The sequence below is a fragment of the Caretta caretta genome, chromosome 2, assembly GCF_965140235.1.
Source record: "Caretta caretta isolate rCarCar2 chromosome 2, rCarCar1.hap1, whole genome shotgun sequence".
In the NCBI taxonomy this organism is placed as follows: domain Eukaryota; kingdom Metazoa; phylum Chordata; order Testudines; family Cheloniidae; genus Caretta; species Caretta caretta.
This window is the reverse complement of record NC_134207.1, coordinates 149,527,128-149,544,465: the sequence shown is the minus strand read 5'-3', so window position 1 is coordinate 149,544,465 and position 17,338 is coordinate 149,527,128.

Sequence of the window (17,338 nt, the reverse complement as noted above, 5' to 3'; positions counted from 1 at the left end):
GCTCTGCTATCTTCATGCAACATAACCTGGTAGTATGTGCTCTGCAAATCAAGAGTAGAAAACATCTTTGCGCCATGGAGTTCTGCCCATACTTCTTCTATGTGACGAAGAGGATGGCTGTCAATCACAATAGCTTTATTTGGCTCCCTTAAGTCCACACAAAGGCAAATGCCTCCATCCTTCTTCTGCATCACTATTACAGGTGAAACCCATTCCAAGGAGTCAATTTCTTCAATAACGTCCTTTTGAACAATTTCTCAGTTCCTCTGAAACAGCTTCCCTGACTGAAAATAGTAAGAGTCATAACTTCTGTCGAACAGGCATCACATTATTCCGCATTTTAACTTGATGCAGAAACCCATAAGCACAGCCGAGTTTCTCCTCAACCGAGTGTTAGCTCGCAGCTGAAACTGGTGTGTGTACTGCAAGAGGAAGATCAGTTTGTCCATTAACTACCCTGAGATTTAAAGCAGCCAGTAAATCTCTGCTAAGGATAGGAGTGCCTTTCTGGACAATGTAGAACTCTGCAGTTACACAGCAATCACCAAAAGTAACTATTGCTGGCAGGCGGCCATGTACTGGAATATGGCTTTTCAAATAGTACACCAAGTGAAGTTTGGATTCAGTAAGAGGCATGTCTTTAAAGTAATGCAAATAGGTGGAATCAGGTAGTATAGATACTGCTGAGCCAGTGTCCAACATTAGCTGAATAGAGTGTGATTTGCCTGAGGGTATGGCAGAAATTATTACAGTGCACTTTATTTGTTCTGGAATACGTGCAGTGTGATTTTGTCCATGCTCAGCATAGTAACATCTGGTATTGTAACTGCATGCACCTGTTGATTGAACTGGCTGCTGTGACATACTTTAGCAAAATGACCAATCTTTTTGCAATGATTGCACTGAGCTACTTCTGCTGGACATTCTGTGTAGCTTGCAAGGTGTTGTGGGGCTCCACAGCGAAAGCATGCTTTTACTGTATTTTGAATTTGCTGATTTGGTGGTTTTTCATTAGTTTTCCTCTTGTCATCATTTGTCTGCAGCAGTAATGAACTTTTCTGCAATGGAGTTACAGCCTGGACTGTGCCTCTTGTATCCATGCTCATTATTTTGGCTTCAGCTATAGCTGACTCAATCTGAGTAGCAATGGTTATTGCTTTTTTCTAGTGTAAATTGTGGTTCTAGAAGTAAGCGTTCTCTTACACAAAGCATAGTTGTTTTCTCAATGAGCTGGTCTCTAATTATCTCATCTGTCATATTCCCGAAGTCACAAGTTACAATCAGACTCCTCAGGGAAGCAATATACTGCATTATAGCCTCCCCTGTTTTCTGCTCACGCTGGCAAAATCTGTAGCGATTAGCTACTACATTCACTTTTGGCACAAAAAAGTTCTTTAATGCAGTGAGTGCAGTCTCATATTTATCATCTGCAAGGGGGAAAGTGTAAAATATACTCTGCCCTTCTGCTCCAAGGCAGTGGATTAGCAGAGCATGCTTTCTTACTTCAGAAATCTCTGTAGCACTGATTACAAGCCGATAAGTCTCAAACATATGGATGCAAGTAGTAAAAGCAATTGGAGGCTCACCTGGGCTTTGCAGAAAGGGTGCAGGTGGGTTCAGAGGCAGAAGATCCATCCTCGTCACCAAAATGTTGTAGCAACCAGGCAAGGTACTAACAAACTTCAACAGGACTTTAAAAATGAAGTGGAAACCTCTTTACCAAGCTGCTGCTGCACCCTCGGTAGCTCTCACTCAACACCCTCAGCTTCCCCCCGCCCCCCACTCCTTCCTGTTTCCTGTCCTTTCAGACTCCCAACAGCCAGTGCTCCCAGTTCTAGAATTACAAACAGCATCTAAAGACCATAAATATTTTAAAATACTAGGTTATGAAATAACATCAAGAGAAACAATGCACAAGGGAAATATATACAGTTCAGGACAACCTTATTACTATTTATTATTATTAATCATGTTTATTATAGTAGTGCCTAAGAACCAACCAAGATTCGGGACCCATTGTGCAAGGAACTGTAGAAACACTCAGTAGTAGATGGTCCCTACACTGAAGAGCTTAAAATCTAAATAGACAGGACAGATACAGGGTGGGGGAAGGGGAACAACTACACAAGCACAGTGAAAAATGTGATAGTGGCAAATGGTATGCTAATTCCACAATTGTGTGGGGTTTATGTGGAGTGGATCTACTTAGGAGGGGATCAGCTAAATGGAAAGAAAAGTGAAGAGGAGAAGAAGGTATCAGGGGCAGATGTGGAGTGAATCTGAGGAGAGAACACTGTGAGAAGGCAGAGAGTTTATGCAAACAGGCAAGGGCAGAGAAAATCCAGTGAAAACTGCATGTATTTTTCTGAAGGTTCTTGAAAGGGCTAATTCTGCAGCTGTTCCTAGTGTCTCCAGGGTGTTTGTGGGCCTCTCCTGCACAGTTTTGGGTTGGAGGGGAGGGGTTATGGGCAGAAGAGTGGCCCAAGCTGGGCCCCATCTTACTTCCTCCCCCCTCAGTGCACCAGTGCTTGCTTTGATTGCTAGTCCTCCTACCAACTGGAGTGTCTGGGCTGGTTCCTCTGTGCAGTTTTTTCCCCCGGCGATGTGACAAGGACCAAGGGAGGCAAAGTGAGTGTCCCAGTGTGTGGCCTTTAACCTAATACTATTCTGAAGAAACATTGGCACCAGAAGGAGCAGTATAGAAAATACCAGGAAGTCAAAAACAAAAGAAGATCCAAAAAAAAACCCACTCAGGTGCAATTTAGACTATAAAAGAGCCAAATTTGCAAAAGTAGCTTGTAAAATTGCATATGCAATTTCTTTTCATGTGCAAGAAGTTCACCAATCATATTTAAATTTTGCATATTTGCAAATTCATTTTGCATATCTGAGTAGGTAGTTAGCAATCTACATGAATTGTGAGTGAAAATGCTATTTGTACAAGTATACGGGTTTCTGAATATGCACCAATTTGGATAAGACAAATTGCACATACACATAGTTTTGGAGGCTACTTGGAGGCACCCATGAAAGGCACTCTCGATTCAAAACTATTAGTTACTCAAATTAAATTTTGCAAGTCATGCAAGATTATTCCTAGTATTATTAATGCAGAGAACACAGTGATTGGAGACTCAAAAGCCATTTTAGATTAATTCCATACATTTTATGGCAATCTCTTCACACCAAAGGGTTAAGACAATAATGACTATGAATATATTTATTAATATAGTAGAGCACCCTTCAGTTACACATGAGGACAGAATAGGACTAGAAGAACAGTTACCCACAGTCTGATGGAATGTGCAAATAATTTTGGGTGAAATGCACTTCACCTGCATAAAGCCAGGCTATTACTGGACTTTATGTACATGGGGTCCAGAACAGGGGTTGCGAATGTGAAATCCACCCCTTCAACCTGGGCCAGAATGCATGGGTGCAGCACAACTTCTCTCGCAAAAGCTATTCCAGTTTACGTGTTGAAATATCAACCACAGCTCCTCCACACTATTTTCATGGGATGGTAGGATCACCGGTTCCATGTAATTAGGTTTCCCATGGTGTTTCCTCTGGCCCGCTTCTGTTTCATGACATTGTAGGTCGTGTGCAGCTACTTCATGCACAGTGCAGTGCCCCATCATATGGCTTAAGAGATAAGGAAGACCTTGAGTGTGTCCTCTGCACTGGGGTGAATTTCAATCTCACTGAATACCAGAAAATCTTCAGATGCTTTGTCTTTAATTTTTACAGATATGTAAAAAAATATTTCCAAACTGGCTCTCCGTTTTTAAAGTAGAGAATCATAGAAGATTAGGGTTGGAAGAGACCTCAGGAGGTCATCTAGTCCAACCCCCTGCTCAAAGGAGGGGAATATTGACAATCTTTTCTGTACAACCTCAGTTAGGCATTAAAATCTCAGATGCAATTCATAATATAGGTATATTAATTATAGTGTAGTTACACTATAATTACACTATAGTTACAGTATGGTTCTAATTTTTGTTACAAGTAATTCCATTAATTCATATAACCAGAAGTTGTACTCAGTGCCTTCATTACTTAGTATTATTCCTTTAGTTTTATCTGGGTATTTTTTAGAATCCTGGTACAATAGTACTGTGGAAACTGTCTTCTAATTACAATGACATTGCAATTTTTGATACATTACAAATTCCCACAGTCAGAAATTTAACTATTTGGCTGATCTTGTTTTCTGGCATACCTTTCAATTGCCTTCCACTGCAATCTCATGTAGTTGCATGGAATTGTCAGATAGATACTTCAATTTCAAGTAGAATGTGTACTTGCCTGGACTTCCATACATAACCCATTATGTGAGTCTCTTGAATGTGTACTGTATTTTGAAGTGAACCTATCGAGCAGATTGAGGGACATGATTGTTCCCCTCTATTCGACATTGGTGAGGCCTCATCTGGAGTACTGTATCCAGTTTTGAGCCCCACACAACAAGAAGGATGTGGAAAAATTGGAGAGAGTCCAGCGAAGGGCAACAAAAATGATTAGGGGTCTGGAACACATGACTTATGAGGAGAGGCTGAGGGAACTGGGATTGTTTAGTCTGCAGAAGAGAAGAATGAGGGGGGATTTGATAGCTGCTTTTAACTACCTGAAAGGTGGATCCAAAGAGGATGGATCTAGACTATTCTCAGTGATAGCAGATGACAGAACGAGGAGTAATGGTCTCAAGTTGCAGTGTGGGAGATTTAGGTTGGATATTAGGAAAAACTTTTTCACTAGGAGGGTGGTGAAACACTGGAATGCGTTACCTAGGGAGGTGGTGGAATCCCCTTCCTTAGAAGTTTTTAAGGTCAGGCTTGACAAAGCCCTGGCTGGGATGATTTAGTTGGGGACTGGTCCTGCTCTGGGCAGGGGATTGGACTAGATGGCCTCCAGAGGTCCCTTCCAACTCTGATATTCTATGATTCTATCACAGCGTGACTTGCCCCTTTAACAGGGAGAAAGCCAGTGCACTAGTGACTAGTCAGCTGTCTCCCAACTGGGAGGCGCTTTTCTTGACCTGCTGCTCACAAACCGGGTAGAATTAGTGGGGGAAGCAAAAGTGGATGGGAATCTGGGAGGCAGTGACCATGAGTTGGTTGAGTTCAGGATCCTGACGCAGGGAAGAAAGGTAAGCAGCAGGATACGGACCCTGGACTTCAGGAAAGCAGACTTCGACTCCCTCAGGGAACGGATGGCCAGGATCCCCTGGGGGACTAACTTGAAGGGGAAAGGAGTCCAGGAGAGCTGGCTGTATTTCAAGGAACCCCTGTTGAGATTACAGGGACAAACCATCCCAATGAGTCGAAAGAATAGTAAATATGGCAGGCGACCAGCTTGGCTTAATGGTGAAATCCTAGCGGATCTTAAACATAAAAAAGAAGCTTACAAGAAGTGTAAGGTTGGACATATGACCAGGGAAGAGTATAAAAATATTGCTCGGGCATGTAGGAATGATATCAGGAGGGCCAAATCGCACCTGGAGCAGCAGTAGGACTCACAGGCAGAGAGGTCTGGGTGGATGGAATGCTGAGGGGACCCCTCTTGCAGTAGGCCTGAGTGGAGGGTCTGTGCAAAGCTGAGTCCAGAAACAAGAATGTTGACTCTGGAGCAGTTTTCCCTCTAATTTTTCCCCACGCAATTGTTGAATTAATTTTGTTATGTGCATTAATATGGAGATGACATGTGACATCCCCTCCATAGTGGTGCACATAACAAAATTCATGTGGCGGGGGTTCGGCCGAGGGGTTCAGAGTGTGGGAGGGGGCTCAGAGCTGGGGCAGAGGGTTGGGGTGGGGGGTGAGGGCTCCAGCTGGGGTTGCAGGCTCTGGGGTGGGGTCGGAGATGAGGGGTTTATGGTGCAGGCTGCCCCAGGGCTATGGCAGTGAGAGAGGACTCCCCACAGCTCTCTCTCCTCACAGTGGCTCCTGGACAGTAGGGGAGAGGCACCTCTCCCTGCCGAGGCAGGTCTGGGTCGGGGATGGGGGAGGGGTGCTTCTTCCCCATCCATGGGAGGTCTGGGGCTGGGCTGGGGAGGGGCACCTCTTCCCCATCAGGAGGAGGTTCAGGCTGGGCTAGGTTGGGGATGGGGAAGGAGCACCTCTCCCCCTGGCTGTGGTAGGGCCGGGCCAGGCTGGGTTGGGGCCTGGGCACCTCTCCCCCGGCCATGGCAGGTCTGGGGCTGGGGGAGGAGTGCCTCTGTAGGACTCAGTTGGGAGTGGAACGCTGTGGGGGAAGCTCTCTTGTGAGAGACCTGGCTTGAGGGCAGAGTCTGGAGAGAAGTGACTCTGGTAACTGTTCAGAGTATGACCTAGAAAGTGAAGGGGAGCCCTAGAACAGGGGCAAATGGAACTGTGAACAGAATGAAGATTGATTCTCGGGAGTAGGGGACAACCTCGAAATTATGTTCCTGGAGGGGGCATGTAAAACTATTGTGATTGTACCTGTTGCGATTTTATTACAAGGGTTCAGCAGGTTATTGTATGTATACATGAATAAATTATGCAAAGAGGTAGGTCTTTGAATTGGACTTTGAGAGACAGACTTTTCCTTTCTATAGGCAAATGAAAGGGAAACTGATGCAGGATGTCATAGCAGAGGTATACCTCATCACCCCTTTGGGGAGGGGGCATTATGGCCTTGCAGCAAAGTCGCAGAGCAGCATGGCCTAGCAGCCAGAGTCAAATAAGGCTTCCCTTCATGCATGGAAGTGTGGCCTAATGGCCAGAGTCAATGGGACTGCCCTTCTGCCTTAGGCAATATGGCCTAATAGCCAGAGTCAGTAGTACTGTCCTGAACCAGACAGCGTGGCCTAGTGGCAAAGCAGGGTGGGCTACCACCCAGGGGTGGGTTGGCAGCCAGGGGTGGGGAACCTAGGCCCAGTCTACTCCACCAGGTCCCACCCCAGGGCCCTGTCAGCAGTGGGTCAGCAGGGATCTGTCTGAAACATGCTTACTCAGTTCCTGGTTCCACAACCAGACCAATGTCTGGTTCCCTTGGGCCACTTCCTACCCTGTCTACCTTCTCTGTAGTCCACAGGCCCTCTGGCTCTCCGAGGTAGTCAGCAGGCAAAGCTCCTGACAACTCCTTCTCCTCACAGGCTTCCATGGCCAGCAAAATATTCATCTGAGTCTCAGTGTGCCTAGCCTCTGCAGTCTGGAGCTCCAATAGCTCCTGGACAGGTGCCTGTAATGCATATCCTCTCTCCTCAGCAGTCAGGGCAGACTGAGCTGGGCTATTCCCTTTTATACTGTGGTTCCAGTTGGAGCATGCCCAGCAAGGGTGAGGAATTTCCTTCCACAAAGCATTTTCAAAAGTGAAGCTCCTTCCCTCTTTGGTGTTCTGGACCTTCTTCAAACAGCACAGTGCACATGCCTAAGCAAGTAATGAAGACTTCTGGGAACTGTAGTTATAGTTCATTTACATTTTTTTTAAAAATCCCATTTGCTGGGAGCTTTCGCCACATCCTGGCTCTCAACAACTTAGTTAATTATGTTTGTGTTGAATGCGTAAAATTGTAGAACAGTTTATTCAGCTGTTGAGAATTAGTGGCAATTATATGTAGTTAAAAAAGTGGTACTACAGTGCAACTACCCTGTAATTATACTATGGACTACACTCTAGTTATTATATACAAAATCTCTAATTGCCCCCCAAAAAGATAGGGACTCTAAATGCTATGCTAGTTATACATGTATTGGGTTAGATCCTCAGTGGGTGTAAATTGCTCTAGCTCCAATTAAGTCAATGATGATAGGCTGTCTTTATACTAGTTGCCCACCTGATCAATTTTCATTTTATTTAAATAGGTCATCTTAGGCTACCTTGTCCTTTGTAACATCTGATGTCTATTTTGGCTCTAGCAATGCCTCTCACTGTGGTGATTAGAAAAAAGTCATCTTGCAAAGCTCATTAAGATTGGAGAGGTGGAAGATATGATCTTTCTATATGCAGCTGATCTCTTGCTTTCTTGTTAGCCCTAAAGAAGTCAACCAAACAGCTGATGTAGACAGTAGTGAACTCTTTACACTTACAGAATAAACTCAAGAGTGGTTCTGAGAATGTCACTGTGCGGTTTTCATATCTATTCTTCATTGCCTTATGAAATTAGCTCTTTTTACATGTTTTTGTTTTCTTACTAACAAATCTACAGTGTAGTCTGTGCTTTGAAAGTCAGGTTGCAGTCTCTCCTTATGCATCATCACCAGTAAGAAAGATGGTCTGTGTAACACCTGTGCAATCCAATTAACTTTCAATGTAATCTAGGGAAATTTATTAGTCTAGATTTAAAAGACTCAAATATTAAATTTACTTGTATACCTTATTTCACATTGAGGATAGTGTATGCTAATCTTATATTATTTTTTCAAAATATGCCTCATCAGCCTTGGACTCTGAAACCAAGTTTTTCAAATACCAATACCTCCTAAATCCATATTTAGATATCTAAATAACACATTAAAAAATCTTAACCATAGTATCCTGTATCCTTGTTTTTGTGCAATACTGTTAGTACTTTCTTGGGGTGGGAAGAAACTTGAAACAAAACAGTAGAAAGTCATTTAAAATACATTTATCAATCATTTTTTCAAAGGTGCAATAGATAAATTTGACATTCCATAACAGCTTGTCTCTTGTAAAAACATTGTCAAAATCGGGACAGTTGCAGCATGAACATTTCATGTAAATGTGTTCATTTTTTGCTAGAAAAGAAAAGAATCTTCCCCCCCCCCATTTAAGACTAAAACAAGGAAATTTTGTTTTTACAAAACTATTATATGTATGGCTTAAGCAACAGGTATATATAATTTGCAAGTTCTATCTAGTGACCTTAATTGGGAGCCTCTCTGTTCAAATTAAGTGTTGCTGTACACATAACAGGTTATTACTATAAATAACTCATTCTTCTATTTGTATCTGATCCCATTATTTTACATTTTTTCTAACTTCAATGATGCTTTTGCAATTATAGTATCATCAGAAAACCATACAAAGACAATTTTACAAATTGAACGGCCACCATGGCCTGCACAAGATTTTACATTTATAGATAAGATAAATAATTTCATGCACAATACTTCCATGACATGGATCTTCTAACTTCATTGACTCTAGGATCCAAGGGAAGCCCAAGCACAATTGTCAATAGGCCTCCTTGAAATGAAAACATCATTTTTCCTTCTGTCCATTGCAAGGAAGACCAAAACTGCCACTGATAATTAATCCACTGAGAGAAATCAATATTGCAACTGGATGGAGATGAAACAACCCATAGCAAAATAAACGTTTGCCATGAAATTGAAGCAGCTATTCTGAGCATATTCTGTCTGCTGCAGCTGTGCAATCCTTATAAATGGTTGTAAAAAAACCTAGAAGTCAGTTGCACCAAACAGTTGGATTTTTGTGCAATAAAATGTAACTATTGTTCTTGCATATGCTGACTTGCTTTTCAATATATAGTACTGGGCTATGTATTTATGAAGACTGCAAATGATCTTAAAGAAATAGAATGGAAAGAGAAAGCTTTGCAAATGGCTTGTGGAGGCCATTCTGATAGAAAAAAATTTCAGCGTTGTATTGTATATTATTTATAAAGAAGGGCTTTCCTGGCATTACACTATAATGCAGAAAGCTAGATTCTGGTATTACATTTAGGATTCCTAATGACAAGGCCAACTTTTACAGAGAAACATTCATTTTAATTCCCAGCTGAAGAGTAAAACATTTACTGTAGAAAGAAAGGCGAGTTTGGATTTCACATAAAAATGCAGATTAGTGGCCTGTTTTAATATACCAGTAACTCCCTGATTCAGTTTAGACCACTATCACAAACAAAATATCTCAATATCTGAAAGCATTGAGGGTCCCTGTCCTAGTACATGCAAATTGAACCTGTGCCCCTCTTCATTTGTAAAAGTGAGTCGAGAATGTCTGGGACCACTGATGAGCAAGATCACCAGTGATTTCGCTGATGTATCCCTACAGTACATGGTTAATGGATTCACAGAGTTTAAGGCCAGAAGGGACCATTAGGTTATCTAGTCTGGACCTCTTATATAACACAGGTCATTACATTTCACCTAATTACCCTGTTTGGAATGAAACAACTTTCTCACAATGAAAGTACTTCCATATTGTAATCAATTTACCTAAATCATCTTTTTGATAAAATATACAGATTGAGCTCTTCCAATATAAGGCATTTTCTCCAGTCCTTTAATCATTTTTGTTATTCTTTTCTGTATCCTCTCCATTTTTTAAAAAAATCTTTTTTAAAAGAATATGGACACCAGGACTGAATGCAGCATTCCAGTATCAGTCTCACCCGTGCCATATACATAGGTAAAATCACCTTCCTACTTCTACTCCCGTGTTTATATATCCAAAGATTGAATTAGCACATTTTGCCACAACATTGTCCTGGGAGCTCATGTTGAATTGCTTGTCTACTAGGACTTCTAGTTCCTTCTTAGAGTCATTTCTTTCCAAGATATGATCTTCTGTTCTGGAAGGCTGGCCTGTGTTCCTTGTTCCTAGATGTATATCTTTGTGTTTAGTTGTATTTAAACACATTTTCTTTGACTATGCCCGTCTTACTAACCGCTATCTGGATTGCTTATAGAGGCACTAATAATTGTTTACCACTTCACCAATCTTTCTTCCATCCACAAATTTTATCATCAGTGTTTTTATATTTATTTCCAGATCACTGATGTAAATGTTGAATATTTCAGGCCTAGCCCATCCTTGCGGAATGCCAGTAGAACCATCCCTATTCGACCGTGGTTTTCAGATCTGTCAGTTACCCAGTTCACAATCCATTTAACATGCACTTTTTTCTTATTTTATAGTGCTAATTTTTTAATCAGTATGTGATGAGGAAATAAGTCAAATACCATGCAAAAGTCTATTACATTTATACAGTTACTTTTATCCACCAAATTTGTGATCTCATCAAAGAATGAAATCAGGTTTGTTTGACAATATCTGGTTTCAGAGGAACAGCCGTGTTAGTCTGTATTCGCAAAAAGAAAAGGAGTACTTGTGGCACCTTAGAGACTAACCAATTTATTTGAGCATGAGCTTTCGTGAGCCACAGCTCACTTCATCAGATGTGTACCGTGGATGAAGTGAGCTGTGGCTCACGAAAGCTCATGCTCAAATAAATTGGTTAGTCTCTAAGGTGCCACAAGTACTCCTTTTCTTTTTGACAATATCTGTTTCCCATAAAACCATGACAAACAACATCAACTATAATCACATCTTTAATTTTTTTCCCCTTCTTTTTATTTTTGTTTTTTAAATCACACATCAGTTTCGCCATTATTTTGTCTGGGACTGATGTCAGGCTAATCAGAGTTACCTGGGCCATCCCACTTCCCTTTTTGAACATTGGCATAATGTTGGCACTCTTCAAGTGTTCTGGAATTTCCCCAGTATTTCAAAACGTATTAAAAAAACAACATAAGCAGGCCAGAGATCTCCTCCGACAGATCTTCATGGACTCTTGGGTGGAAGTTGTCTCCATTCACTTCTGGATAATGTGGCCTGCTAGTAATATGATCAAAAGCATAATTTGTTTGGAATTACTTACACTGTGAATTGTGATCTGTTGTCTGTCATTAGTTGCTCTGAAATACCAAAATAAGCAAAGGTGCACTTTGTTTCTCGACAACACTTCAACATGTTGTGTCTCTCAAGTACATTATAGAGAGAGATACCAGAGATGTGTCCTCTATATGATCCTGTAATGCACTGCCATCTACAGCTGTTATATACTCAGATAGGTTACACGTAATACCACCTAATACAGTTTACCATGCCATTATATGGGGTGTTCTTAGTCTCTCCTGTTTAAGCTGTTCCACTGTGAATAAAGAGTCATTGGAGCAGAGGCCTGGATCCTGGGTCTCCAGATCTCCCATGTAAGTACTCTAACCACCAAGCTTCAGAGTCATTCTCATGTTTGTTCTCTCTCTGGCTCAATTACTTTTTAAATGATGTAACCACATTGGAACTGCTTCAACAGAAAAGACTGAGAGATCCTGATCTCAGAATATCCTATAAGCTAGGCTAGGGTATGCCCTGAGAGCTCTCAGATCCCTGTTCAAATATGTTTTTCCCCTTAGGTGGAGGAGGACCAGGAATCTCCCACCAACCTGGTGTGCTAACCACTGGCCTAAAAGGTATGAAAGAGCTCCTCCTGGCCTTGACAGAACAAGAAGAATGTTAGCAACAAGAAGAAAGTGAAGGAAAGTGTGGGCCCATTACTGAATGAGGGAGGCAACCTAGTCATAGAGGATGTGGAAAAAGCTAATGTACTCAATGCTTTTTTTGCCCCCGTCTTCACGAACAAGGTCAGCTCCCAGACTACTGCACTGGGCAGCACAGCATGGGGAGGAGATGACCAGCCCTCTGTGGAGAAAGAAGTAGTTCAGGACTATTTAGAAAAGCTGGATGAGCACAAGTCCATGGGCCGGATGCACTGCATCCAAGAGTGCTAAAGGAGTTGGCGGATGTGATTGCAGAGCTTGGCCAATATCTTTAAAAACTCATGGTGATCGAGAGAGGACCCGGACGACTGGAAAAAGGCTAACGTAGTGCCCATCTTTTAAAAAGGGAAGGAGGAGGACCTGGGGAACTACAGGAAAGTAAGCAAAATCATGGAGCAGCTCCTCAAAGAATCAATTCTGAAGCAATTCTGGAGAGGAAAATGATCAGGAATAGTCAGCATGGATTCACCAAGGGCAAGTCATGCCTGACTAATCTAATTGCCTTCTATGATGAGATAACTGGCTCGGTGGATCAGGGGAAAGTAGTGGACATGTTATACCTTGACTTTAGCAAAGCTTTTTATATGGCCTCCCACAGGATTCTTGCAAGCAAGTTAAAGAAGTATGGGCTGGATGAAAGGACTATAAGCTGGATAGAAAACTGCCTCGATCGTCGGGCTCAACGATTTGTGATCAATGGCTCAATGTCTAGTTGGCAGCTGATATCAAGCGGAGTGCGCAAAGGGTTGGTCCTGGGGCTGGTTTTGTTCAATAAATTCATTAATAATCTGTAGGATGGTGTGGACTGCACCCTCAGCAAGTTTGCAGATGACACTAAACTGGGAGGAATGGTAGATATACTGGAGGGTAGGGATAGGATACAGAAGGACCTAGACAAATGAGAGGATTGAACCAAAAGAAATCTAATGAGGTTCAATAAGGACAAGTGCAGAGTCCTGCACTTAGGACGGAAGAATCGCATGCACCGCTACAAACTAGGGACCGAATGGCTAGGCAGCAGTTCCGCAGAAAAGGACCTAGGTGTTACAGTGGACGAGAAGCTGGATATGAGTCAACAGTGTGCCCTTGTTGCCAAGAAGGCTAATGGCATTTTGGGATGTACAAGTAGGAGCATTGCCAGCACATCGAGGGACATGATTGTTCCCTTCTATTCAACATTGGTGAGGCCTCATCTGGAGTACTGTGTCCAGTTTTGGGCCCCACACTACGCGAAGGATGTGGAAAAATTGGAAAGCGTCCAGCAGAGGGCAACAAAAATGATGAGGGGACTGGAACACATGAATTATGAGGAGAGGCTGAGGGAACTGGGATTGTTTAGTCTGCAGAAGAGAAGAATGAGGGGGGGGGGATTTGACAGCAGCCTTCAACTACCTGAAGGGGGGTTCCAAAGAGGATGGACCTCAGCTGTTCTCAGTGGTGGCAGATGACAGAACAAGAAGCAATGATCTCAAGTTGCAGTGGGGGAGGTCTAGGCTGGATATTAGGAAACACTCTTTAACTAGGAGGATGGTGAAGCACTGGAATGGGTTACCTAGGGAGGTGGTGGAATCTTTATCCTTAGAGGTTTTTAAGGCCGGGCTTGACAAAGCCCTGGCTGGGATAATTTAGTTGGTGTTGGTCCTGCTTTGAGCAGGGGGTTGGACGAGATGAACTCCTGAGAATCATAGAATATCAGGGTTGGAAAGGACCTCAGGAGGTCATCGAGTCCAACCTCCTGCTCAAAGCAGGACCAATCCCCAACTAAATCATCCCACTTCTCCTTGTTGAACCTCATCAGATTTCTTTTGGCCCAATCCTCTAATTTGTCTAGGGCCCTCTGTATCCTATCCCTACCCTCCAGCGTATCTACCACTCCTCCCAGTTTAGTTTCATCTGCAAACTTGCTGAGGGTGCAGTCCATGCCATCCTCCAGATCCTTAATGAAGTTATTAAACAAAACCGGCCCCAGGACTGATCCTTGGGGCACTCCGCTTGATACCGGCTGCCAACTAGACATGGAGCCATTGATCACTACCCATTGAGCCCGACAATCTAGCCAGCTTTCTATCCACCTTATAGTCCATCCATCCAGCCCATACTTCTTTAACTTGCTGGGAAGAATCCTGTGGGAGACCATATCAAAAGCTTTGCTAAAGTCAAGGAACAACAAGTCCACTGCTTTCCCCACATCCATAGAGCCAGTTATCTCATCATAGAAGACAATTAGATCAGTCAGGCATGACTTGTCCTTGGTGAATCCATGCTGACTGTTCCTGATCACTTTCCTCTCCTCTAAGTGCTTCAGAATTGATTCCTTGAGGACTTGCTCCATGATTTTTCCAGGTACTGAGGTGAGGCTGACTGGCCTGTAGTTTCCAGGGTCCTCCTTCTTCTCTTTTTTAAAGATGGGCACTACATTAGCCTTTTTCCAGTCGTCCGGAACTTCCCCCAATTGCCATGAGTTTTCAAAGATAATGGCCAATGGCTCTGCAATCACATCCGCCATCTCCTTTAGCACTCTCGGATGCAGCGCATCCAGCCCATGGACTTGTGCTTGTGCAGCCTTTCTAAATAGTCGCGAACGACTTCTTTCTTCACAGAGGGCTGGTGAGCTCCTCCCCATGCTGTGCTGCCCAATCCAGTAGTCTGGGAGCTGACCTTGTTCGTGAAGACAGAGGCAAAAAAAGCATTGAGTACATTAGCTTTTTCCCATTCTCTGTCACTAGGTTGCCTCCCTCATTCAGTAAGGGGCCCACACTTTCCTTGACTTTCTTCTTGTTGCTAATATACCTGAAGAAACCCTTCTTGTTACGCTTAACATCTCTTGCTAGCTGCAACTCCAGGTGTGAATTGCCCTTCCTGATTTCACTCCTGCATGCCCGAGCAATATCTTTATACTCTTCCCTGGTCATTTGTCCAATCTTCCACTTCTTGTAAGCTTCTTTTTTGTGTTTAAGATCAGCAAGGATTTCACTGTTAAGCCAAGCTGGTTGCCTGCCATATTTATTGTTCTTTCTACACATCGGGATGGTTTGTTCCTGTAACCTCAATAAGGATTCTTTAAAATACAGCCAGCTCTCCTGGACTCCTTTCTCCCTCATGTTATTCTCCCAGGGGATCCTGCCCACCAGTTCCCTGAGGTTGTCAATGTCTGCTTTTCTGAAGTCCAGGGTCCGTATTCTGCTGCTCTCCTTTCTTCCCTGTGTCAAGATCCTGAACTCGACCATTTCATGGTCACTGCCTCCCAGGTTCCCATCCACTTTTGCTTCCCCTACTAATTCTTCCCGGTTTGTGAGCAGCAGGTCAAGAAGAGCTCTGTCCCTAGTTGGTTCCTCCAGCACTTGCACAAGGAAATTGTCCCCTACATGTTCCAAAACCTTCCTGGATTGTCTGTGCACCGCTGTATTGCTCTCCCAGTAGATATCAGGGTGATTGAAGTCTCCCATGAGAACCATGGCCTGCGAACTAGTAACTTACGTGAGTTGCCGGAAGAAAGCCTCGTCCGCCTCATTCCCCTGGTCCGGTGGTCTATAGCAGACTCTCACCATGACATCACCCTTGTTGCTCACGCTTCTAAACTTAATCCAGAGACACTCAGTTTTTTCTGCAGTTTCATACTTGAGCTCTGAGCAGTCATACTGATCTCTTACATAGAATGCAACTCCCCCACCTTTTCTGCCCTGCCTGTCCTTCCTGAACAGTTTATATCCAACCATGACAGTACTCCAGTCATGTGAGTTATCCACACCAGGTCTCTGTTATTCCAATCACAACATAATTCCTTGACGTTAAGCTTGGCTTAACGGTGAAATCCTAGCGGATCTTAAACATAAAAAAGAAGCTTACAAGAAGTGGAAGGTTGGACATATGACCAGGGAAGAGTATAAAGATATTGCTTGGGCATGCAGGAGTGAAATCAGGAGGGCCAAATCTCACCTGGAGCTGCAGCTAGCAAGAGATGTCAAGGGTAACAAGAAGGGTTTCTTCAGGTATGTTGGCAACAAGAAGAAAGCCAAGGAAAGCGTGGGCCCCTTACTAAACGAGGGAGGCAACCTAGTGACAGAGGATGTGGAAACAGCTAATGTACTCAATGCTTTTTTTGCCTCTGTCTTCACGAACAAGGTCAGCTCCCAGACTGCTGCGCTGGGCATCACAACATGGGGAGTAGATGGCCAGCCCTCTGTGGAGAAAGATGTGGTTAGGGACTATTTAGAAAAGCTGAACGTGCACAAGTCCATGGGGCCGGACGAGTTGCATCCGAGAGTGCTAAAGGAATTGGCGGCTGTGATTGGAGAGCCATTGGCCATTATCTTTGAAAACTCATGGCAATTGGGGGAAGTCCCGGACGACTGGAAAAAGGCTAATGTAGTGCCCATCTTTAAAAAAGGGAAGAAGGAGGATCCTGGGAACTACAGGCCAGTCAGCCTCACCTCAGTCCCTGGAAAAATCATGGAGCAAGTCCTCAAGGAATCAATCCTGAAGCACTTACGTGAGAGGAAAGTGATCAGGAACAGTCAGCATGGATTCACCAAGGGAAGGTCATACCTGACTAATCTAATCGCCTTCTATGATGAGATTACTGGTTCTGTGGATGAAGGGAAAGCAGTGGATGTATTGTTTCTTGACTTTAGCAAAGCTTTTGACACGGTCTCCCACAGTATTCTTGTCAGCAAGTTAAAGAAGTATGGGCTGGATAAATGCACTATAAGGTGGGTAGAAAGTTGGCTAGATTGTCGGGCTCAACGGGTAGTGATCAATGGCTCAATGTCTAGTTGGCAGCCGGTGTCAAGTGGAGTGCCCCAGGGGTCGGTCCTGGGGCCGGTTTTGTTCAATATCTTCATAAATGATCTGGAGGATGGTGTGGATTGCACTCTCAGCAAATTTGCGGATGATACTAAACTGGGCGGAGTGGTAGATACGCTGGAGGGCAGGGATAGGATACAGAAGGACCTAGACAAATTGGAGAATTGGGTCAAAAGAAATCTGATGAGGTTCAATAAGGATAAGTGCAGGGTCCTGCACTTAGGACGGAAGAAACCAATGCACCG